We start from the raw sequence: 25765 nt of genomic DNA, 5'->3' as shown, positions 1-25765 counted from the left end.
GAAATGTGTTTGCCTCCCTCCTGAGATGACAAATTCAGCTGCGTTTTTAACGTGCTCTTCTATTTCAAATTGTTGTCTCGTGTTTGAGATCGCAATTAAATCGTTTTAACCTTCCTGCACATTTAGGAACCCAAAAGAATGGGGTGTTTGTTACAAATAGTCACTGATGTGCAACCTAAAATCTTCAGACATGTTTGTGTAGTAATGCACAGAGCGGTCATTTCAGGGGACAATGCTAAACTGCAAACAAAAAATGGTAATAATAAAACATTTCAGGCATTTATTTGGTATTAATACTCAGTACTGACCTGTTACGGTTTATTAAAGTTCTACACTTTTAGCCTGGAGACATTTGCCGGTGCAAAAGTAATGGCCGCTTTAACATCCGTGTACAAAAGTGGAATTTAAGAGATTAACTTGCATTTGACCTACTTCAGCTCTACTGGTAATGAGGGGTGCAGGGGCACAGAATTAATTTCTCTCAATTTGTGGCTCTCAGGGGTGCTGCTAAGTTTGAGAGTGCTTGAATTTTAAGAGTCTCCTGGTGTGCTGAGAAGGTTTTGTTGCTGCACGGAGCTCTGTTAGCGGCAGGGACTGAAGTGCCAGTTTTATCTATTTGATTAATAGCCTGATTGAGTTCTAGTGTATCTTTGAAAGAAAAAACATATTTTCTCTTCCACTTGAATAGCATTTTTTCCCACATACATCGATCCTCCTCACCCACCCAGGAACAGCCACTCAAAGCAGCTGGGGGACTGAGAAATGTCTGCAGGACTGAACTTTTTGCCAGCAGCTCTCAGGCTGGATATTCCAGACCAGATCTGTGCCACCTACCCGGCGATCTGGGATTTATTCAGGACCCGTTCTGTGTTTGGTGTGTGATATTAATGGGCTGCTTCTAGAAGGATATAACTCAGAGTGGTATTATTTGGAGTGATGGGATTTTAAAAGCTAGAAAATGACTGTGTAATTATTACTCGAGTGCTGTGTCTTTACAGCAGTATTAATGCAGCTGGAGAGATTTTTGGCAAAGCAATTTATACTCTCGTGAAATTGGCTGTAACTACTGAATGTACAACATTTCCTTTTCTCCCCGAGTTTAAAAGGTCTGTTTTAGTTCCTTATCAATACACTTCATCCCTCCTCTTCCTTTTAAAATAACCACTGTTCAGTGAAAGATTTCTTTGTGCGGAATCAGTAGCGACATGACATGATTTATTCCGAGCTCGCTGCAGTTTATCAAGGAAATAAACAGAGGAAGCAATATCGCATGTAGGTACCGTCCTGTGTCAAATATGCATATTGGGGGATAGGACGAGAGAGAGAAAATGTTTCTCAAGTTTTCTAAATAGATTCTCACCGATTTATCCTATAGGAGGGTTTATCTTTTCGGGAAATCTCTAAGTAAAAGCTTTCTCTGCCCCTCTGTGATCTGCAAGTCAGTCACAGCACAGAAGTGTCTGGAGACTGCGTGTGTGTGTATGGTTATTATTTAGCAATAAGCATGATATTAAGCACCTTTGACCTACATGCAAAAATAAATATCAACTCTAGTAAAATAAAACACATGTGCATCTGTGTGTTTAATAATATATACGGAAAAACCTGTAATTGCACCCAGAATCATACCAACACGGGCAATGCACTTATACAGCAGTGCGATTGTGTTATATAGCATTTACCCTTAAATTTAATAGCAGGTAATCATCCTTTGATTCTCCCCTGGAAGTTCAGACAGCTTTTGTCAGGTTTCATTGTCAGCTCCTCCTTCCCAAAACCTGTGATTACAGGAAAATGTAGCTTCCCTTCGGTTCTGCCATCTATGAACAAAAAGGGTAATAGTTGCTTATTTTCAGCAAGTCTGGACTGACCATTACTTGGATCTTGAGGAAGTGGCTAATTTTTTATTTTCAGGTTAAGGAAATCAAGACAGATTGTAAAAATAGGGAGGCTTTATACACAGAGCCCTTCCACGGAGTTTCCTGTAACGGGATGCCTGCAGTTGTACCTTGGTGCGGTGGTTTGAGATACACAATTACTGTCAGGAGTTCATGAAGGACTTTCCTACTTTTTAGGAAAAATAAAGAATTAAGGTCACACATTTTGACTATAGGAAAGCAAATCCTGCAGTGATGAGCTTTGCTAAAAAACTTGAAAAGCTGATTGGTAAAAAAATAAAATATTGTTTCCACTGAAACATCAAATGGGAAGTAGTCACAGCATTTCGGTTGTAAATGGCTCTTAGTTTTTCCACCCAGAGCAAAGCTTTGGTCGTTCCCATGCGTGCTTTGGAGAAATGCAGCGGCACCGGTGTCCGTCCCACTGTACGGGGCTGACGTCCTGCAGGCTGCCCTGCTCCCGAGGGCTGGAGGGAGTTTCCAGCTCCACTTCTCCTAGCAGCTGCCAACGTTGTCAGCACTGATCTGTCAGAGAGGATTTTTCCTGGCCAAACTTTGAAGCTACTTTCTGACATCCCCAACAAACTAATTGTTGTCTCCTGCCTCCGAGAGCCCTCTGAAGTCCCAACGAGTTAGTGTCTTCTCAAGAGATGAGAAAGGGGACTCACAAAATCAATTTATCAGGCTATTACGCATTGTCATCAGCCAAAACAAAAACCTGCTAAAGACAGGAGAAAAAGTAGAAGAAATGGGTCTCTGAGAAAAGGTTACAGAACATCCATCTTCTCTCCTCTTCTGATTGTTTCCTTTCTTTACCCATTTTCATACCCATTTCCCTCCACTAAAAGACACTTTATGACAAGCATTGTAATCTCTTTAGACCAGGGGGGAACCTCTTCTTTAGGACCGAATCTTTGCAAGGCGTGAGTGACAGCGGGAAGGGGTCCAATTGCCACCGAAGACACTAGGCAATAAATCATCCTCCCTGGCATCAAGTGCCTGGACTCGTCCCCACTTCCTGATGGCGACCAGTGCCTAGCGGTGACAAAACAGCTATTGTCAGCGCCCGGCAGCCGCATTCCCTCCTTCTCCCCGCAGAGGTTTTAAGTTTACCTAAGGCAGAAGAAATAAAGGCTGTAGCATCGGGGAAGAAAAAAAAAAGGGAAAGTCCGCTGAGGACAGGAGAAGGAACGCGCGAGAGCGATGCTATCATCGCATACTTTCCTAAGTCTAAACAATGGTAGCAACTGGAGAAATGCCACTGTTTTTTTTCTTTTTATTAGTAATTACTAACGTGTCTTTCAAAACCCTCCGGCGAGACGGTGATTTTGTTTGCGTGTTTTTAAGACTTTCCATTTCCAGGTGACCCCTGGTGCGGTGGTTACTCTTTAACCGAGGCAAGGCAGTGCTAGGAGGTGTGTGCTGCTCCGTGCACAACAGCTCTTCACCAGAGAGAACAATCTTAAGGAGGAAATACTGGATGGAAAATAAGTGCTTGTCACCCAGATACAAAGATTGGAGCGTGTTTTGGATTCTTTCAGACCAAGCCCAAAGATCTCTGCATTGTCAAGTTATCACACCAAATGCCATCATGATTTCTTTATCATTCACAATTAAATTGCCAAAAGGGAAGCTTAAAAAGAAAAAAAGTCAGATTTGTTCTGCTGAGATGCTTGTGCTCCTCTACCACATAAAAGACGTTTACAGATAAGTTGCAATCAGCTAGAAGTTATATATTAACTGATGAATTATGGTGAAGACAGGAACAAAAGACTGAAGTGGGATGAGTCTTTAAATCTGAAACCCCTCAGAAGGTCACCAAAGGATAAGGGTAGCAGAATATTTATCACCGCTGCATTTTCATCCTTATTGATTTTCTCCCCATGTCATTAGGGTGGGTCCTTTAGACAAATGAGCTGGAGAACACTAACCATTTATTAATTATTGTTGATGCTGGGAAAAATGGCCTGTTTCCTCCAGAATAGCCCTCAACTTAGTGCACTTGCTAAATGTAATGCAAGAGAGGAACTTGACTCTGGAAATCTAAATAATGAATTAGTTAACGTGCCATTGACTCCTCTGTTCTGGTGGGGTAAGTGGAAATCTATGTCCATTTGTTTCCCAATGTGCTGTTGTTCTGTGCATCCACTGCCAGGGTCCTCAATTATGAGAATCATTTTGGGGTATGAGAATGCAATAGATATTAAAGGAAAAAAAATAAAAATCTGGAGCTCTGTAGTCAGGCAGTCATGCTTTTCATTATCATAAGAAATATAGAGATTATATCATCCTTCCAAATATCGACTAGCCTGGGGGTGAATAGTTTTTGTTTGAGTGAGTGAGTAAAACATCATTAGTTTTTTCATGATCACCATGGGAAAAGCTGACAAGTAGATTTTTCTATGGGCTGGTATATTTTCATGACAATTTTGTAAGCCTGTGTTATACGGTTTTGCGTATAATGAAACTCCTTCATAGTTTAGTAACAAGGAAAAATATTATTCCTCTTCTTTTTAACTGTAAATTGATTAGACTAGGCTGAGCTAGCAAAAGTAACCAGGTCTCTTTGTTTTAACATTTTGAATTATTTAATGAAAAGCCTTTAAGGTCTTTGGATTCACAGTCAAATCGCTACAGAGAGTAAATGAGATGAAGGTTTTTCTAGGCTTCATGACAGTTCTATCCCATTTCATCATCTTAACTAAAAAATAATCCTATCTAACTTGAAATCCACAGCAGCTGTAAGTAGAAAATAAATCCAAACCGCAGCTCAGACTTGTAACCTAACAGCTATCATAAATAATCAGAACCTATTTGAAGGTGGAAGATGGGACATTAGAAGCTATTTACACTACTAGAGTGATGCCATTGATCAGTAACAGCAACCCGTAGATAAGACTCATGTGATGTCATGGTTATTTATGATGGGAATTGACAGTAAAGCTACTATGGAACTTTCTTCCCGACAGCTTCATTCATTTCTGTTTGTGATGCATTTTGCTGCTAAAGAAGCAATCAATAGCAAAATTGTGGTGATAAAAGTTATTACTGGTTAAATATCTGAAAAATGTGCCTGTGCAAATATACATACATAATGCCAACTAGGAGAACATTAAAAAATTAGGTCAGTGGAATTTATTTAATACTTTTTATTACCAATGTATAGTAAAGCCATTTTATGTTCTTTGATGGGGAACATGTGCTGCAGTCCAATTTGTTTTCTAATCTCATCAAACTTATTGCAACCATGAGAAATGCAACATTGCAAAGATTTAATGTAATGTTACAGGGTTTTTTCAGTATGCTGCCGTACTCAGTGCATTGGTACAGGTCAAACAAGACGCAGCTGGGCTCTGTGCTGCTTCTGGAGGAGCGTCACACCGCGCTGCCTGTGGCGTTGGGTTTGCTTTTCTGTTGGGAATTATGCTTGTTTCTGTTATTTCCATGCTACTACAAATCAACCGATATTTCGGTTGCTAATTTTGTACAGCAAGCCTTTCATGTTATGTTAAGACAATACAGTGGTGAAAATGCTAGCAGAAAAAAAAATAACACAGAAGAAATAGGAAAAGATAGTTTCTACATTATATGAAGGATCATATTAACCTATTTGCTTGCTTAAGCTCACCATTTTTCATCTGTGTATTTTACTTTTTATTAGGTAGCCCATACCCAAAGGGAATGTTTCATTCTAGTTCTGTAAATTGAGATTTGTACCAAACAAAATGTTAATTGGATTGTCTTCATTAAATGAAAAAGACATAAAGATGGATGTATGTTTAGGAATGTAATATGCCCTGCAATAGTCAGGTTAGAATTACTAACCCCAGACACTACAGAAACCGGCACCAGAGCCTGAAAACTAAAACTGGTAAGACACAGAAATTGTATAAAATTCATGTGAATCACAAGAAGTTAAAAAGCAGCATAAGGGGCTAGAGAGAGTGACTGGAATCTTTTTTTTTTTTTTTTTTTTCCTGTAGTGTCCACATAGAGCATAATCTGATTATTACAAGTATACCAATGTTTTTAAGGCAGCATTAGTCCAACATTATCTATTTATTAGCAAAATCAGAGCAATTAGCAGACTATTGCTGATGGTCAGTGGATCTAAAGTTAATTTTCTCTATTGACAACTGATAGAAAATACATGTAGTACCATGATTAGCCTAATTCTGGCTAATTTAAAAAATCTTCAGTATGTTTCTCTGTATTTAATCTTTTGTGATATGAGCCCCCATCCTCAGGGGAACTGGCTTATCTTTTAAACAATCCGGGCTCTATTTTGTATAGGTCCTTTATGTATGCAATTGTATGTACACAGCAGGTCAAAGTCACTACTTCCCGAGACCATTGTTGGCCTGGAACAATAAATATTAGACTTAATTTCAATGGGTCAGAGTTCATTCTCATCCACTGACTGTCTGTCTGGCCAAACCGTCTGGTCAGTCATTTAGTTGAGGTGGCAGTAGTCCATGTCAACAAACTGCTAAGGAAAAAATGTAGATTTGATCCTCTGAGCCATGACAAATCAAAGAGTGATGCTATCTACATTTATGTGCATTCTTCTGTTGATCTATAGAAAGCAGGAGATTTCAGCAAAGTTAGCATGTGCCACAATACACTTTTTTGAGGCATAAACTATGTATCTATGAACGTGGCGATTCAGCTAAGTAGTAATGTGCCTCTTGGTGGTATGTATATATATATGGTGATGAAGAAATATTGCCCTTATTAATATTTCACACACTTTATAGGTAATACTACCCCTATGACTTCACACTGTTCCTCCCAAATGGTCCCCAGGTTGCACTTGGGATATGTTATTACAAGACTTTCTGTCATATTTCGTGAAAAGATGGGCTCCCGTGCCTGGCAGGGAGCAAAGGTGGCCGCACGGCAGTTCCCGCAGCCCTCTGAGCATGGCTGCTGGCTTATAGCTGCTAATTGTTGAAACGAGGGTAAAGCAGCAAGCTGGTAACATGAGGTATGACGACCAGGTGAATTTGCCTAGGATTTGGAACTGTCTCCCCCAAACATGAGGGTAGCACTCTGCTCTCCTCCAGCATCCTCCAGCTGATGCTTCCAAGGAACTTGACAGAGATTTAATTTTGTAACATCCCAGCATTGTGCACTGTCATTCCCCGTCTTTAGCTAGAGATAAGTTAGTCTTTTACAGGGAGAGAAACAGAAGAGTTTAAAAGTTAAAATTACCATTATTAAACTCGCAAGGGGTAAAGTTTATATCCTATATTTTCCTGTCTATTCTCCGATATTTTCCTGCCTAAGCAGGCAGCCCAAATCTCAGTCCTGCTCAGCAGCCTCCCTCCATTGACTGCAGAAATTATGGGGGGATAAGTTTGCCTCTTTTGTTTTCTCTGCTTCAGAATGTGCTTGACTCCAGCTGGGTTAGGTATTTTTTGGGTTATTTATGCCCAACAACAGTCATATGGTAATGACCCATCTGTGCTTTGAAGCCCAAATGTCTTTGAGGTGAACTGGATGAAGAAAGAAGCTGCTCATTGTTGTTTGGGATTTTATAATGTTAAATGTGTGCTGGTCATGCAGGCAAGAAACAGAGGGGCTACACCTTCAGCCCGAGGTGGTTGTCACTCGTGTGTCACCGCAACTCCCCTCCAGCACCCGACGAACACAGCCTGGTTGTGCAAGGCCATGGCCAAAGCTGCAGTGCTAGCAGGTCCCAGTCCCAATGGCCTTATGGTTGCTTTCAAGATGTGCTAATTATTATAAAATTATTGTTTTTTTTTTTTTTTTTTCTAGTCAGTAAACATAGTCCTACTGAACACAACCAAAACTGGTAGAAAATTGTTCCAGTCATGTTACTGCAAGCGGTTGGAGCAGAGAGGAATTGCTTGAATGTTAAAGGGAAAAAACACTCAAGACCTGAAGCTTGTTTGGAGGAGTATTAAAGTAGGGAACAGTCCATGGAAGCAATCCTCTCTTGGCCTGGATAATCACCTCATTTGGAAACAAATGGGTTGTTCCTATGAGGTTATGAATGCATTTAAAAACAGTATTTAAGAATAAAACACCATCTCCCTGCCCTTCTGGGTGCTGTAGTGCAAGTCCCTTGAGTCCAAGTTTTCAGCAGTTGCCCAATTTCTGGCCACCAGGTTTGTCCACGTGCTCTGCTTTGCGGAGGAACCGAGCATCCTGCTCCTGCAGGGAGAGCTGGGCTCAGGTCACAGGCAAAGTCAGCTGGCTGGAGGCAAGCAGCCCCCAGAATGAAGCTGCTGGTCAAAATGTGGCTCTTGTACGCTCCTTTTTCACCTGTAATCATGTTCCTGTGGGCACGTATCTTTGATCAGGAGGAACCCCAGTAGGAAACAGGTAAGCTGAGACCAAGGATTTTTGAATCTTGAGGTATTTTACCCAGAAGTTTATTTTTCTGTGGATGTGTCCATCCATATCTGCTGCTCCTGCAGTCAGGAACTTGCCTCAGCAAGCTGGTGCTAACAAGTGCAAACGCCCAGGGTGCACACCTTGCACACGCACATGCACTCAGCCAGATGTTCAAAACTTTTATTTTCAGTGTGCCGATGAATTATGGCGATGTATTTTGACATACGGGGAAAGGGGAATTGTTTCATGTGTGAAACAAGTGGGAAGACCAAAAGTCCTGCTGCCTGCAGGATTTTTGCTGTCAGCTGGCTGCTGCCAGACTTGTGCTTGGAATCACCCCCCTGATTTCTGGACACACTGCCAAGAGGAATTTGTGTGCTTGCTTCTTTTCCTGAAGAAAGAGAAGCAAGGGAAAGAGAGAAAGAGGGAAGAGAAAGAGGGAAGAGAAATTACAAGGAACTGAAGGGCACCTGCTGAGAATGCTGACAACGGATCGCTTACCTGGATAAAGGGATAATGTGGAGAGGCAGGAAAAAATAGTTGGAAAAGCCTGGTCCTTGCTGGGAGAGGGAAAAGCGGCTGCAGGCAGCAGGAGCCGGCATGCAGAACACTCCTCCTAGGGGCTGCCTGAGCCTCTGCACCATGGTCTTTGGCCATAGCAGCACCTTGTGCAGGAGCTGCTGCCTGCAAGCCAGAAATGGAGCTGATAATATTGGTGATTAATAGAAAGGCTTTGGCTGATGCCCCCTGCCCCTCTGTGCTGCTTTACTCCCTCCACAAGCCTTTGGTGTAGGTGGTGCTGGGAGGAGTGTGGGCTGCCGAAAATGGTGTCTGCAAACTCAGCAAAGCCACGCGCTTAAAGGAACTGGAAACACTTTTAATTCTGCTCATCCCTTACCACATTTCCCTGTCCTTTTCTCCCCTTCCTGCAGTAACCTCTTCATGTCTGGGGAGTTTCTCACAAGGCTTCACTTGCAAAACTGCTGTTTTCTAATCTTCCCTTTCCCAGTTGTCCTAAACTGCAGAAATTTAGCAAGTAGGAAGAACGCAAAAATCTTCCCGCAGGAGAGACAACCATAATAACAAGAAGGGTTAAATATGAGACCTTGATTGTGTCCTTTTCAGAGGCATTTTAAGCCATCTCTACAGTTTGTGTAAATTACACACACAATATGGGTGTGCGAATACATTAAACATGCTTTCATAGGTTTGCTTGTCATATCATAAAAGCAGCAATAAAATACTGAGAATATATTATACTTATTAATGTACATTTGTAATATGCCGTCGTTAATCACAAAGTACTAATAACAGACTTTTTTATCGTGTTGAGGCAAAACTTGCCGGCTCTGACTGTTATGGCTGACTTTACAGCTACCTGCCTGTCAGCTTGAAGCGCGGAGGAGCGAATATTTCACAGCAGAAATGCGAGGTCCCTAAAACATCTGGTTGTAAACCTGCAGTAGGGGCTGAAGCAATAATAAAGCTTGTGATGGATGAGTCACGTGAAGCTTCCTTCACCAAAAAGCTGTTGCATTTCAGGCTTATTCTTCTCTAATAATGGACTTTCAGAGCCCGGACAATAGCCGGAGCTTTTCCCTTATCCTAGGGGTGAAGCCAGCGCTGAATGGCAGCGCTGGGCAGGGCGCAGGGGACGTCCTGCTTTCCCAGCCCCAAGGGATAAGGGGTGTCCTCGTCCCCACGCCTGGTGCGTGGTGGTTTTCATGGGGCCATGTAGAAGCAGACAGAACCCCCTCCAGCCACCTCCATACCTCCCTACCTGCCTGCCCTCCTGTGCAAGAGGACACGGAGCTGCCCTGCTCTTGCTGGCGGCTGCTCGTGCAACAGATTTTGCCTTTTTTATCATTGTGGATGCTGATGGTGCTGGAAGGTGGATGAAGGTCTACCCTGGGTGCCATGAATCCCCACTGACTCCAGTGGGATCAGTGCCCAGAGCTCTGGGTGTTCCTCCGGGATCGTGCAGCTGAGCTGCTGATGGACTGCCCTATTAGCACCGATTCGATTTCCCCCGATTGGCCTTTGATTCGCTGGGTTTTTATCCATTTGAGAATCAGATTTTGTGAAAACACCTCAAGAACCCATTTACAGCGAAGAGGAAAGTTTTCCCATAGCCATATGTTTCCTATGTAAATGTATGTGGTGACCTTGGAGCCATCTAAATCCCTGCGCACATCTCACTTGCTCCCTGGTGCTTTTTTTTTGGTGAATCAGAAGTAAAATCAAAAGCCTCTTTGAGGATTACTGGAAAGGAATTCCACATGTGTTAGTGTGTGCGCGCACAGGCCGTTTATTTTAGAGCACAATCTCCCTAAAATCAAATGAATATAATCTGAACATGCTTTTAAAAGATTAAAACCCCCAAAGATGAAACTGGAAAGCCTTTTGAATTTTTATGGGAGACAAACAATTTATGTGGTCCATCACGTGTGTTTTCAGACCAGCCTTGTTAGGGCGTATTTTGAGCATAATAGGAGAGAACTGGTGTTTGGTTAAGGACTGTAGATCTCAACAGGCTATTACAGCCAAAGCTTTTTTAAAAAATCTGTTCTCAATGCTGTCCTTCTGTAAGGAAAACAATCCCTTCTTTCCGAAGTCATCTGTTATCAGGCTTTTAACCTTTTATCCACTTTCTGAGGAGGTGCACAACAACCTCAAGCTCCAGTAGCGACCAGACCCCGAAGGCTTGACTTCACCAGGCTCAAAAGAGGTGGTTTGGCCTCAACACTCTACAGGAACCCCAGAAGTGATCTTGGAGGTACAAATTCTGCCCAGGTCTCCTGGACAATATCAAAGAGAGGCTGATAGAGCAGCTGGATAGACACTTGCACTCCTTTTATTGGGGCAAAAACCCTGACTCCCATCATGTTCTCCATCCTTATCTTAACAACTCCCCAGTAAATTCAGAAATTGAGGAGAGTGCTTTAGTGACAGACTTAAAGACTGAATCCTCTGTCCTCAGAGCAAATACAAATCAAGGTCGTGCCCTTTCTCTTGTGCTCTCCCGAAGGTGCTTAAAATTTGGTTTCCTCTTGCTTGCTCTAAATCATGTTTTGTCTAAGAAGGGATAATCTTCATTCAGTGCAGATATGCCGCTGATGTGGATTACACGGGACTTGCACAGAAACTTAGCAGCATTTCACCCAAAGATAATAACCATCCTTCCCCATGGGAAGGAAATTAATGGGAAATTAAATTCCCAGAAATTAAAACCCACCGTTTCAAAATACATTACACATAATGCATGTATAATGCAGCTTCCCTGGAGGAGAATGGAAGAATGAAGGTTCTGTAACTGCTCTTTTTTGTGTATTTATGTAAAGGCTTAGGAGTTTTACATCCTAAAATTAGTCATAGGATGAAGGAAAGGGTTAAAGAAGTTGTAAACCACCACACAGCAGATATAAGCATCCACTGTTCGCCACAAGCCGTAGCTATTTCTTCCTTTGTGCTTGTTTGCATAAGTGCCTGGGCACTTAAACGCGCAGGTAGGCTGAATTTCACAAATCTGTGTGTGCATGGCTCAAATTGCTCTCCTTCATGCCACGGGTGTCCCCTGTGTCCCCATGGGGAGCGGGTGAGGCAGACTGTGCCGTGCAAGGGACAGGCTGCGGCCGCATCCCGGCGGGTTACCTGCTGTGCTCTGAAGATGACTTCAGTGCCCTTTTCAGGCTCCGTACTTCTGGGTTTTGCAGGCTCATTAGCTTTCATGGCTTGATTTCAGTGGTGTGTCTACATGACATTTATTTGCCTTATGAATTGAGGTTTTAATTCACTTATTTTGCTTTTAGCGAGTGAGTGGATCCATGCTGTAAAGTTTTAAGACTTGCTCTTGAAACATTATCTTCTTGGCTAATAAACCGAGACGATGACAAGATCTGTAGTGAATATTCAAATAAATGTGATTACTTCATTTCATGTCAACAGAGGAGGTGAAAAGTGCAGCTCAACTGGCTTGGTAAGATTGGAAGGAGGGGCTGGGAAAAAGCAAGAGACAACAAAGAGATAGTTGGTAAGATTTAGTGGCTTTTTTTCAGCAGGGGTGTTGAAAAGTCAGTGTTGCAAAGTTCAGCAGGGTCAACCAAAGTGCAGAAACTTGCTTATAGTCAATGAGGAGAGCTTGATCCATGCTTCCAAAATTCAAATTATCAGGAAAAAATAGATTGATAAATGATGTGCTAGTTTCACCCAGTCGAAACAGGCTGAAGTTTGCACTGCGTGCGTATTATCCTTTTTATATCAGAAGGTAGAAAGTCCACTGTCTTTCACAAACTAGGGCTGTGATAAGATGTAGTCTTCAAGGAAATCATAAAAGACCATTACACCAGCGGTGGTGTTTCCTGGGTCGAAAACTGACTGCCCCAGAAAGGCATGCAAATCTAAACGAACTTTTCGACCTGCGTGCTTGCTAACGAAGCCATCATTTCCAAAGGCGGATTTGACAAAGCGTGCCCGCATTTATTTGTATGCGGGCTATCAGCTATGCAGCGTGCATGCTGAACGTGCTGTTCTGGCACAGAAAACACACCGTCACCCCCTGGAAGGTGTTCCTGGGAGAGGCAGCCTATTATTTGGTTCATCTGTACACGGTACACCGTGTTTTCCAATTAACACGGTGATGCTGTAGATGTGGGGCAATAAGACGTGGTTGTTTACACTGATAAAACCCTTGTCTCGGATGGAAGTAGCAATACGGGTCCGTGTGCGTTAACCTTTGCTTTGACTCCTGGCGTCCTTGGCAGCGTCCCGCTCCCTTGTAGATAGAGGGTGAGACACCTTCCTGCACCTCCACTGTTTGTCTGCAGGGACTGCAATCACCCGCGGTGTTTGATGAGGGAACGCTTCTGCAGGTGGCATGCTGACTCATCCCGGGCCATAGGCTCCCTTCAGTAATTAGAGAAATATATTCTCTGCGGGTAATCGTGTTCACGGTGCCGCTGTGTATCCGTGACTGTCCCAGCCACGTGGAATTTTCTGTGTATAACAATTTCACAGCGTCTTTAGAGACGTGTATGCTACTCTGCAAAATAACTGACAAGTTTTCACAACCCATATCTGTCCTGGGACATCAATGAATAGACAGTTAAAGTACATTAGATATTTTCTACCAACGAATTCTCTTGCTTCTAATGTAGGCAGTAGAAATTTTCTCCATGAGATCAAAATAACAGAAAGGTACAGCTAGTTGTGGGAAGAAACAACAGTAATTATCCTCAAAGAGCATGATATCTATAGAAAATACTGCATCAAGTTCAGTAGATCTATGCTGGTAATGTATAACTTTATTTTTCCCCCAGTAATTCTGCATAAAGAGGTGTAGCCGAATCAGGAACTCTCCTGGAGTTGTAGCACATTATAATGCAGAAACTCATTTCTAGCTACACTTACATTTTTATCAAGCCTATTTATTTATTTAATGTTTTGTTTCTTCTCTGTATTTGTTCCTTGGACCCTGTAGACTTTCCACCTAGATGGGACCTTGAAGGCCACGTGTGCTGGACCTCACACGGATGTTTTTGCAGAGTGTGGATAGGGCATGAAATCGTCAGTTTTATGTACTCCTGTCTGCTTCCTTTGTGGTTTTAGATGATCCAAAAATCTGTAAGAACACTGAGCATGAGCTGATTGTCAGCCTCACGGCAGGGAAGTGAAGACAGAGATGCAGCAGATGGGGGATTTGGGAAAATCCCAAAAAGATTTTAGAGAGTTAAAAGTTAGTAGAGGCTCAGACAGAAGAGAGAATTGTGTAGGTTCCTCCACAGAGACCCTACAGATATCCATTTGTGCAAGGGTAGATTTTATGAATTGCTAAAAAAAAAAAAAAAAAAATCCTTTCTCTGGTAAATCCTCTTGACTTACTTTTGGAGAGATTGATTGTTGTGGACTCAATTGTTGTGGGTTTTCCTGGATGGAAAGGAGGATGGAAAAAGCAGTTGATTGAAAGGACCGAATTCCCTTCTTTCTGCAGGTTCCTCTACTTGTGGGCTTCCCTGTGCATGTTGCTCTAGCTTCCCCCAACCTAAACGGGGATCATACTTCTTACCTGTTTTACAGGTTGCTGCATTGATTAAATCATTAGTGTCTCTAAAGAGCACTGCAATCTTCATGTACACTGTCCTACTGATGTACAAAATCTTAATTTTGTAGGAACAAAACATTGTAGGAACAAGCACAACTTCACTTTTCAAGTTTTTAAAATACTCGTCTAACCTGCAAATCAGTGATGAGATTTGTTATCAAATTTATTTGGAAAAATATTTCTCTTGGCTTCAGGCAACACATGGAAGGTGTTATTCTGGAAAGAAGCACTGTCAGAAAGTCATAAGCAAGAGACTATAGAAGGCTACCGGTAATAAAAGCTGTCATGAAATGCTGGCTGTAGTAGTTAATGGCCAACGTAATAAACTCCTCTCTTCTTCCTCACCCAGGGAAAAGTTAATTTGTGACATCAGTGCTGTGTTGTACTGCTCTTCTTGTAGGAACGGCGCTTGCCTTGGAGAGGGGCACGGCGCAGGGGCAGTTACACCGCATTTGGACATTGAGCAGTGCTGATGGCAGGTGATAGAGGACAGATTATTAAAATGTTTTTTTTTTTTTTTTTTTTTTTTATACCATGGTGATTATGCTTCAGACTTGCCAAGCGGATTTAGAGATGGGATGCTATTAAGTGGATTGAGAAAAGAGTGCAAAGAAACATTATAATCCAGAAACCAGATAGGTGCCTGGAGCAGTGGAGAGGTTTGAGATGTCAAACGAGAGCTTTGCATGGAAATAAGAGCAGTGTTTGATTTGCAAAGTCTCCCAAACAACACTGAAGATTCAGGATGACAGATTTGCAGAACAATGATACCACTTGAGAAAGGAGAGGCAAAAAGCTCTGCAGAGAGAGGGGTTTGCATGGCTTCTTCCTTTTTCCTACAGCAATTGTTGCCCTTTCTCCTGTGAAACAAAATTTATATCAAGACATGCTGAGATGAGCAGCAGATAGGCTGCCAGTAAACAAGTATTTTAATTGAAGTCTGGAATGCAACAGTTCTTATTTTTACTTATATTTGAGATGCTGTGGTTTAGTCTGAAGCAGTGATTCCAGGGAAAACTTAATTCTGGCTAATGCAAGAATGAATGCTTCAGAAGCATTTCTTCTTCCCACTTACAAACAAGCAAAGCGCGTGATGATTTTAGCAGAATTGGGTAATTCCAAACACGTGAGGCGATTATTTCTGCAGTTTGTTTTTTCACCACGCGGATGTTAAGGGTTAACCGCTCCCCAGCACATAACTGACAGTGGTAATATTCTCCTTAGTCCAAAGCGGAAGAAGAGGGGAGTTGCTTGTTGTTATAAAAGCAGGGAATTTCTGGATCTTAGTAAAATAAACCAGGACTTTGTTTCTTGAAGTAATTATTCTCTGGAGAGAGAATAGGAAAGATGGAGGCAATTAGGAGTGACCTTGCATCAGTGAATTGTTGAGAACTTCTGGATCAGTGGCTGATATTTTCATAACTCCATTTAAGCAAAGCTTTTTTAAGCTCTTCTTGCCACCACTAGAGAAAACACAGCGTTTAGCGGCTGGTCCGCAGCCCACCACCCCGGAGTCCTGCCACATGGGGATGGGGACCCCAAGCTCCAGTGGGGCCCTGACCCCATGGGGTGGGTGTTTTGGGGCATTTATCCCCCCCAGGCTGTGCTGGGCTGGAGCCGTGCAGCCTGGTACGTCCTGGGACCACCTGGGTCACCGCATTTACCGGCATAGCAAGGAGAAACGAACCTGGGAACGCTTTGCAGTAACCTCCACCTCACCCCTTTTAAGTAGAGATTTGCATTCTGGTGTGGTTTCTTTTTTTCCTTCTGGAAACCGTCTTTTGAGTGTTATCATTTAAAAAGCGTGTTTAACTTTTATGTGTGAAGTTGGCAATGAATTACTATAAAGCAAATAAAACTGTCCTAGCAGCCCGAAAGTGGTGATCCAGCAGATAGCATTCACACCCTCATCTTTGTATTCCCTTCCTTCAAGGATATCAGTAGGCAAACAAGGCCAAGTCTCCAATATGTTTAATAAAGAAGCAATTTCTTAAGTTTCCTGACCTAACTGTGGGAAAGGCGATGCGTTCCCCCGATTGCTCTGCCCCAGACTGACAGTGGCACCTGGGCACGGTGGGACACAGCTGCCGCTGGCCTGGGGTCTTGGGGACATTTTGGCTCAGCTCTTCTCCCCAGGCCACCAACTGTGGAACTCTTCCAGCTCTAGGGACCGAGCATTGGTGCACAGAAAATGGGGGCCCTGTGAAGCACCCGGAGCGGGGGACCTAAAATAACAGGCTTTGGGGAAAGCAGTAGCCCAGCAGTACGAGCAGTGCCAGTGAACACACGTACTTCTCTCGACACGTTTCCCAACTACTGTCATTTTTGTAACCCGATATTATCAGAGCCCAGCACGGCCACATGAAATCTGCTTACCTGGATGGCACGAGCATGTAAGGGCCTATCTCCGTGGCGCATACCGCTGCAGAGGAGGTTGCTGCGCGTCGAAAGAAAGGCATGCAGGTTTTTTTTTATAGCTTTCATGTTGTTTGGTTTGTTTGATGTTCTTCTAGCCTTGGCAGATTGCAGAAATTTGTTTTCTCTTACAGGGGCCATCACCTTTTGAATGATATAAAGGAGTTGCTCTGTTCTTCAGAGTTGTTTTCATGCTATATATTTACTTAACAATTTCATTTTCTGAGTAGTTGTTGAAAGAACAGGAGTTTGTAAATTATACAACACTAAACAGTGGATACTGTCCATGGCTTTAAGCCCAGACACTGTCAAATGCTTCTCCAGATCCTGGCTGGTTTGAGAAAATCATTGCGAATTACAGAAGTATCAACATTTTTTTTTTTTTTTAATTTAAATATTTTGTTTCTTTGTTTTTGCTTGGCATATTCTTGCTTGCCTCTATAGCTGGCAAACGGTTTTCCGAAGGGGCTGGAGCTGGGTTGCTGCACATATGGAACTGAGCATCTGCGGTCTCAATTATTGAAAAATTAGAAAGTTCAAAAATAAAAATAAAATGAATGTTAGATCTCTTGAACCTCACTCCCTCGCTGTTTGTTTTCTTTGTGCATTAGAAGCAAAAATGCCTTCTGTCATAATACTAATAATTCTCTGCACTATTATCCCGGGATCTCGAATTACTGTGTACACACTCAAGTGTTATGTTTTCGAGCGCTCTCGCAAAGCAAGTCCTGTCCCCCCTTCCCATTTTCCAGATGGGAAAACTGTGCTGCAGAGGCGAGCTCAGTGCCATGCAGACACTCCCGGAGAAAGTGGGAAGCAAAACCACCGCCCTCCCCTCCTCCGCGCAGCCCCGAGACCGGGCTCTTCTCTTCCCAGGGTCACCCCCCTTGGGGTCAGGGAAGCCACGGTGGGGCCACGGTGAAGGAAACGGAGGACACAAAGGGCTGCAGTGCCCCGGAGGAGCAGGGTGCACATGGCCAGCCCTGGGGACAGGACCTGGCTGCGGGTCCCGTTTCCCTCCTGCGGTTCCCCGGCTTGGCCAGCCGCGCAGTGCGGGCTGCAGCGTGTGCCATCCGAAGCATCTCCTAAAATCACTTTGGACATCTTGCGATGAATCATACCTATATCCTGTTACTGTGAACGGAAATCGCAAACATGGAAATTAGTGTGTGCCTTAGCTGTTGGAGCTGGGCGCCCCGAAGCTGCTCGCTCAGGGCTGCGCAAGCCGCGGCTGGGGCACGAGGGCCTCACCCAGCAGACGAGGGCTGGACGGCCGGTCGGTCTGTACATCTTCACAGTGCCCAGGAGGAGAGCTAATGGCGTTTCCTTCTGTTTGGGTAAACAGTTCATCCATCTAGGGTGGGAGGTTTCTCAGCCTTCCGTTTGGTTTACGTATATACATAACATAAAAGTTCCTTTATTGAGCTGCTTGCCGCAGTCTCGTTTGAACTGAAGCCACTGTATACATATTCGGAGCTCTTCTTTCATTGTGTAACGCTGTGAGCATCCATCATTTGCCTTACAAATATTTCTACTTTCCTGGGGCAAAGCTAGGAAATTTACTTGCACTAACGGATGTGGCTGAATATAATGTCCCTCTGCCAGGGACTCCTGCTGCGCTGCACATCTCTGCTCTATCTATATCCATTTAATTATGTAAGGACCCTTTCCACCAAACCACTCCAAGTGAAGAGCAGCCATAATAAATAAAGCAGCAATGACAGTTGTCACTGATAGAGAGATGCTTTTGGAGGGCAGGATAAATTATTTGTGTTTGCAGTTATTATTTTTATAGATAATGAATTAGCTCACACGTTGGCAGACACAAATCCTCACTTAGCGGGCGGCTGCTTATAAATATGCTTCACTTGAAGCACGAGCCTGTGCCAGCACAACTTTTAAGTGCCTCCCTTATCAACTTGCCCAAGTCACTGGCTTCAGCGCTGAGCACAGGCTTGCCACAGGCACGTTTTTCCCCCAGACTGCTAGGTTTCCTTCCAGAAAACCAGGTAATTACCAAAATTTCCTCCTTTATGACTGCACTATGTGCTGAGCTGGCCTGACAGCGCCCACAAGCAGGTGATTTGGCTCTCATCTCCCTGCCCACTCACCTACAAACCCTCATCCTGAGCAAAAAAAAATGTTTTCCTGCTGGAAGCTGCCCCCAGAAGGCTCAGGTCCACCAGACACGTGATGGGGCCCTGGTCCCAGCTACGATTTCTGGGTGTGCCAGCGAGGAAAGGAGGCCCCATGGTAGGAGAAGCGGGGGCAAGTGCCGAGCTCTGATTAACAGCCGGGCTGGGAACTGATTAATCTGTCCCTGATTAATGACATCCTGTGGGTGACTGAGTCATGCAGCGATGCCGTGCTGGAGACAAACACCTGCCCTGCTGAGCCACTCTGCAGTCACAGCTTGGAGATCCCCGGGAGGAAACATCTCGTGGATGTGGAGCATCTTTGCTGTTCGCAGTACAGACACTTTTATCGTTTCCTTGTGCTGAGCTGAAAGACACGGAGCACGCTGCAGACAGGCATTTTTCTAAGGATTTGTAAGGATATTTTTCCTCAGCCACATTAAAAGTCTTTTACAGGGTAATTACAGTGATACCTGCCGCAGATCCCACCTCACGTTCAGGTGGTGATACAGTTGTCATCTCCTTCATTCTCACTCGCTGTGTTTTAGCGCAATGACCGGCACCAGCAGGGAGGTGAGGCTCGGGATGGGATGTGTTTTCCATCACACCCCCAAAGCTCCACAGGTCTGTCACTTCCCAGTCCCAGCTAACACAGCCTTGCTCCTGCACTCGGCTTGCAGGGAGGAGATACACACGTTTGGCTTAGATCCTCTTTGGAATTTTGTTTAGTTAACCAAGTGTTGTCTCAAATGCCTGCAGACAAGTGTTTCAAGGGGATTGCTTTTGTACCTGCTGTTATGGAAGTCAGCAGAAAAATATTGTTCTTGGCCGCTGTCCTGATTAACGCCGACATTTTAATGCGTGTTATGATAGGTCATTTGATGGATAGTCACCTGTACCCCGCGATCAGCTCTGCTTTGGCCACTGGGGTTGAACTTTAGCAGCTAGATGTCATAATTTCCCATCTTTTGCCTGATTAATGTTTCCTTTGGTGATCTAAAGGGAAAGAATCCGGAGAGTTCCTCCGCATGCCCCGGCCAGCCCGGGGCAGTGGGACGGTGACAAACTTAAGGTGGACTTTCTGTGTGTGTCAGTACCTGTCTCCTGGGCTCGTGGAAAGCCAGCCTTGGCCAGCCCCTGGCTGCAGCACAGCTCCAGCACGCTCCTTGGCTTTTTGTATGCACGCGTGTGACTGCCTCTGGGTTTTACACACCAAAGGTGACGCTGGAGATACTGCAGGCTTTGAAAGGGGCTTTGAATCAGCCTCTGGGATTTAATGGAGACCAATAGAATATCTACACGAGGGTATAAAATTTCATAGGACGTTCTGAATTATTTTCTATAATTTTAGGCACTCTGAACATTGTTCATGGACCCGCACTGTGTGCCTCTTCCTTGCTGATCTCGCTGCCAATGACTTGTAGGGAACTTTTCCCTCTGCTTCACTCAGCCTCTGGGAGGAATATAAACTCCTCGGGGCACGTTGGCTGAGACCAGTGGACACTGATTGATGCCACCGCCTTCTGTGGTACACCAGGTGCACCTCCTTCCCTCACTACATAATATTCCCTTAATTTGCACATTGTAATGAAAACTTTGATGAAAACGCTGCCTTTCTGTAAGCTCTCACTGATCACCACTTAATAGCATCTCCGCAAACAAAGCTGTTCTTCAGTCACATGCAGAGGTCAGAGCCTTTTGGAGCTGCTCCCACTGCCATCAGCAGGTGTTCAGGTACCCTTGTAGAAGCCAAGCACTCAGACCTTTGCAGACCTCAGGTTAGGTGTCTAAGAACCAGGTTTCCATCCATGTTCACCAGTGATGAAACCAGTGGGATAGCATACACAGGTGACATCAGGGGTGTATAAAATGCTGTCTCTAGCTTAAAGTAGGTAAGCAAGCCCATTGAACTTTAAACAGTTTGGCTAAAGGCTTCGAATTCAGTGTCTGAGGTGTAGTTAAAATCTGGACTTTAAAGTGCTGGGTCATTAAAATGAAAAAAAGCAAAGCCTCTTGTAACAGGTGGGTTGAAACAAGAACAAAGGGCCTATAAAAAGAGCCAGGTGAAGCACGGGAGAGATAAGGACTGATCTGCCCCTGCACTTGCTGCCGTAACCGAAAAGATGACCTTCTTTTTTTTTTGCAATAGGTGTGGCAAGAAATGATACTAAACCCTCTTCCAAGAATACAGCGCTAATTATTTCTTCCTTAGTCTGGGAGAATCATCCCCTGCAGTTCGGTAGGTTTGGCTTGAGACTGAATTACTCTTGTAAATCCTTTTAATTTGTTCATGAGTTTATAGCTCTGCCATAAACATTCTTCCTGAGCTGCAGCTCACCCGGCAAGGTCCCTTTCAATATTCCTTTGAAAAGCTGCTGGTGTTTTCTTCCTTTGTAAGGATTCGAGTTTTTTCACCTGTTTGCATGGTGGAGAGGAGGCGTGGAGCTGAAGCCTGCTCTGCTCTTTGCACCGCGTGCTGGTTTAAGCCCCAGTTGCACAACGGCAGGTTTGGTTTCCAGACCCGAGCTGGCCAGTGCTGCAGGTAAGAAAATGCCCATTTTCCATTCCAAAATACACTCTTTGGGGCATAAATACTCGTGAGAAAGGGCCTTCTAAAGGCTGCCCCGTGGTGGTTGATGCTGCGGAGGGCTTTTATCTCCTGTTAATTCCCCCTTTGGAGGATCGGGTCCCAGCTCCTCGAGCTGCTGGCACGGGCACGCTGCAGCAGCCAGGAGGAGGCAGGGAAGGAATTCGTGGAGGCAGCGGCTCTGAGGAGAGGGAGCGCCAAAGAACTGTCAAAACTTTACTGATAGTGAAAAAAGGTTATTTAGGAAGGGGGATGGAAGGATTCAAGTGATTCACAGGGCTTCGGTGCAGTTGTCTGTTCATCTCCTTACATTATCTGTGCCTTCATCTGCCCGTGAGAAGAGGTGCGTTGTAGAGCACGGGGGCAGGCTGTGCGCCACTGTCCTTGAGCTATCTCATATCCTTCCCTGCGAGATCTTGTGACAGTTCGTATTACCGTGAGTCATTGTTTCTTTAGAGCTCATTACTGGCAAGGGCCCGTGGCGAGACACCTCAGCGGCACGGTGTTATCTGTGCCTAACAGCGCTACTGATGTATGTCACCGCTGGGGTGTCATCCGGCAGAAATGCCATCCTGGATTTCGGGTGCTGAGCCGCAGAGGTGCGTTCATCCTTTGTGTCCAGCCAGGCTGAAACTCAGTGCTGTCGATTGGTGTCTCATCTTACTGCATGGGAATTAGCAGGTTTTGGTTTCACTCCCATTTACGTGTGTAATCGTGTCACCATGAGGGTGGAAGGGGGCTGAAGGAATGGTGTAGGAATGTTCCTCAGAAACAAGGCCTCAGGTCACATGAGCACCAAATCCTTACTTATCTAAAGCCACCGTGGACCCTTCTGTTGTCTCCTACTTTGTTTCTTTGAAGATTTTTTTTTTCATAGGTCTGTGCTACTGGAGTAATAATTTGACTAGCGCAAGGCCTGGGGCTTCGCTGACCTCTCCTCCCCCGGGGGTACAAGTGAGAGAAGTCCTGCCCGCACAGCATCGTTGGGTGGGTAGGGTCCAAACTGCTGCAGGAGCACGGCCTGTCTTCTTGCTAACTTTTGCCTCCTTCCCTCCTCCCAGCACCCCTTGGCACCTGTGTAATGAATTGCCCACGGGTTATTGCTTTACAATTCTCTACCTGGACTGGGACTCTGTTAGGCTTCATCCATCAAGCATTTGATTCCTCTGCAGTACAGGCAGAATAAAACCAGTCTGGCATTGCAGAAGAGGGAGTGACTGCCAGGTTTTTCCTCCAAACGCGGTTGTTTCAATAGATCCACACCCTCCATCGCTCCTTCTGCTGAGAGCCTCCTCATCCCACCACCTCCTCGGATCTTGCTCAAGGAGAGTTCAGAGGTGGGCAGCTGTGGCTTGGGAGCTTTCTGCATTCTTGCCTCTTTATAACGAGCTATAAACTATGTTCACACCTCTGCCTAGCTTCTTTCACACTTCTGCCCACATATTTGTCTGCCTTTTGCTGTCACTTCTGACACATGCCTCTGAAACATCTTGGATTTGTAATTTTAGAACACTGATACTTATCATCATAATATTTTTTTTGCAACCTTCTTTGAAACCAGAGAATTTTTTTTTCTCTTTCAGTTTTCTTTTTATTTTCTTTTTCTTCCTAATTCTTTATTTCTTTCCTTTTCTCTCTCTTTCTCTTTCTTATTATTTCTTTTTTTTTCTTTTTCTTTTTTCTTTTTTATCTTTTCCTTCTTTTCTTTTTTTTTTTTTTTAATGTTCTGGTGTATAGCTAAAGACAAAAAGCTTCCCAAAATATTTGCTGTTAGAAAAGATACTTGTGGCATTGAATGCTTATTTGCACACTCAGAAAAAATGTTAAGAAAGTTAGATAGTAGATAACACACATTAATACAGCAGCAATCCTTGCATTTACTCTAAACTTTTTTTTTTTTTTTTTCCTGATTAAGTATTTTTCCACCTAAGAGAATTAAAAGTGGGAAAACATGATGAGGCATTTTTGTCACTAGTAATGTGATATTTTTCTAGCAGAAACTCGGGGCCTTTTGCTAAGCCCTTTAGGCAATTGTTCTGGTGGATTTAGAGGTTTTCTTGGTTTCATGTATGGTTAGGATATCGAAGTACTATCTACAATAACTTCCTTGTTCTTCTGTAATTTTCCTTTGGCGTGTGTTTGATATCGGCAGGCTTGTCCATTCCCATCTGTTCTGTATGGTTTTATGCAAATTCGCTCTCATCCCTCTACAAGTTCTTTCAAGTTAAAATATTGCTTCCTCATGCCCGCTTACATTACTTGTAATTCCTGCTAAGTGACCTGCTAGCCACCCATATACCGGGCATGAAAGGGATAATCTTTGTGAATCAGATCTCTCTTATCTCATCCCTGTTTGCATTATACGTTCCCCATACAATATGCTTCTACACAATGATCATCCATTCAGTGTCCAAATACCTGAGGTCTCTTATTTCTGTCCAAGGCGGTCATCATGTTGCTTGTGGTGAGCTGATGAGCAGTGAGATAAAAAGACCTGATAGAGGTGGTGCATGGGCCCGTGGCATAGCCAGAAAGGAGCAGAGGCTGTTTGAGCCCAGTTTGTGGATTAAGCAGGATTAACCGTCCGGCTTGAAAAGGATTTTGGTGATGTTACGCAAGGACAGTGGTAGGTTTCATGGTACGAGTTTACCAGCTGCACCGTGTCCATAAATTTGCAGTGGTTTAAGCTGAAACATCCTTTCCCAACCCACCACATTCAAGGATGCTGGGAGCCCTCACAGGGTGGCTCACAGGGTGGCTCACAGGGTGGCTCACAGTAGGAAGACCCCTCACAGGGTCTTCCTACTGAAGCCATTGCTTCTCCTTTTAAGAAGCTGATGTCTCTTGGACTGGTGGAGAAGACTTTTTACCTCAGAAGATGCAGCTGCTGGGTTTGGAATATAAAATCCAGCCCTTCAGTGGCAGTGGGAGCTGGTGAACGTTTTTCCACACGATGTTCTACTTTTTATCTCATGTAGGATTCCTGAAGTAGACTTTATGCGGTAAGAATTTCTCCTGAGGCTTGTTTCAGGTTTCAGTGGTATAATGCTCTTTTGCCTTGACAAAGTTGAGATGGCCTGAAAGATTGCGTTAAAAATTGTGGTCTTCTGGTCTGCACAGTAGTCTGGGAAACTGTGGAGACACTAAGGGAAGCAAGGGTTGCTGTCAGATCAGTTTATTGAACGTTGGTGTTGGGCTCAGTCCTGCAAAATCTATTCCCTCACCGGACTCGATGAGCAGGGGTGAATGCCAAAGGTAGAATTAGCTTCTTTTTAGTGGAAAAATGCTGTTAATTTTATCACTTGATTGTGTTAGTTAGAGGTTACAAGAAAGAGAATTTAATCAGCAGCCTAAAATATGAGTAATGTAGAGACCTGCAGCACATTAAATCAATATTTTTTTTCTCCTTACATTTCAGAGAAATACACTTGTCATGTTTCGTTACATTCTTTTTTGTTGGACGGTTTTATAAATGTGATTCCTTCCAAGATTATTGCCGTTGATGTCAAAAGAAAAGCCATAGGCAGTCCAGATGGGTTATCAACACTACTAATGCTTAAATTACCAGAAAAAGGAAGAGAGATATGAATTTATTTAACTGTTGTGGTGCAAAATAGAAGGCAGTGTGTTATCAGTTCAAGTACGCTGTGTACTCTTCAGCACTCTGGCTGATCATAAATGCATTTTATTAAGCCTCAAAGGGAGGCCCTCATATCTGTGGACTGGAAATACGCGACTTACCTTAGGGCTGGTTTTGGAGTTTTACTTCCCATTTTGCTAATTATCAGGACATGTGAGTGTACACAGGAGCTTGTTTCAAACACCCTTCATGAACATAGTGGTTCTGCAGCAAATGGGTTTCATTCTTTCCCTTATAGTTGTGTAAATATAAAGTACTGAGTAGAAATGCAGAAAGAATAAAATTAAAAATAGTATGGTAAGCAGAACATCAGGTGAGATTGGTATAATGATCCCTTCTGGCCTTGCAATCTCTATGTTTGAGAGTACCAGCACTGTAACGCAGAAGTAAGGCAAGGCTGAGTCTGATTTTTTTTTTTTTTTTTTGGCTTGGTTGTGTGCAGAGTTGCATTCACTTCTCAGCTGCCTCTATATGTGGAGCATGCAGTACGTATGCTCAAGATATATGGGCTGTAATTAAAACAGCTCATAAGAATGTAGGAGCCTAATGGTGTAATTTTTCAATTATGTCAATGTCTGTGGGAAGTGAGGTTGTGCTTGTTATCTTTCAGAAGGCACCTTTCAGGCGGCG

At 43.8% G+C, this 25765-nt stretch overlaps 1 protein-coding gene across 8 annotated transcripts in view; it reads left to right on the top strand.

Annotated features, from left to right (window-relative positions):
* MECOM (MDS1 and EVI1 complex locus) overlaps positions 1-25765 on the top strand; it is a 313801-nt gene that overhangs the window by 155433 nt on the left and 132603 nt on the right. Inside the window, exons 1-2 of one of the 8 annotated variants that reach the window (XM_068691597.1) lie at positions 21018-21147; positions 21307-21450. The exons of 6 other annotated variants lie outside the window; for them this stretch is intronic. The gene's annotated coding sequence lies outside the window, so the exon portion shown is untranslated. Of the gene's footprint in view, positions 1-21017; positions 21148-21306; positions 21451-22606; positions 22833-25765 lie in introns of those variants that run through there. One more of the 8 variants, XM_068691601.1, reaches the window with a different exon arrangement.

This window comes from Anas acuta, chromosome 9, assembly GCF_963932015.1.
Source record: "Anas acuta chromosome 9, bAnaAcu1.1, whole genome shotgun sequence".
NCBI lineage: Eukaryota > Metazoa > Chordata > Aves > Anseriformes > Anatidae > Anas > Anas acuta.
This window is presented reverse-complemented; position numbering and strand designations above follow the sequence as displayed.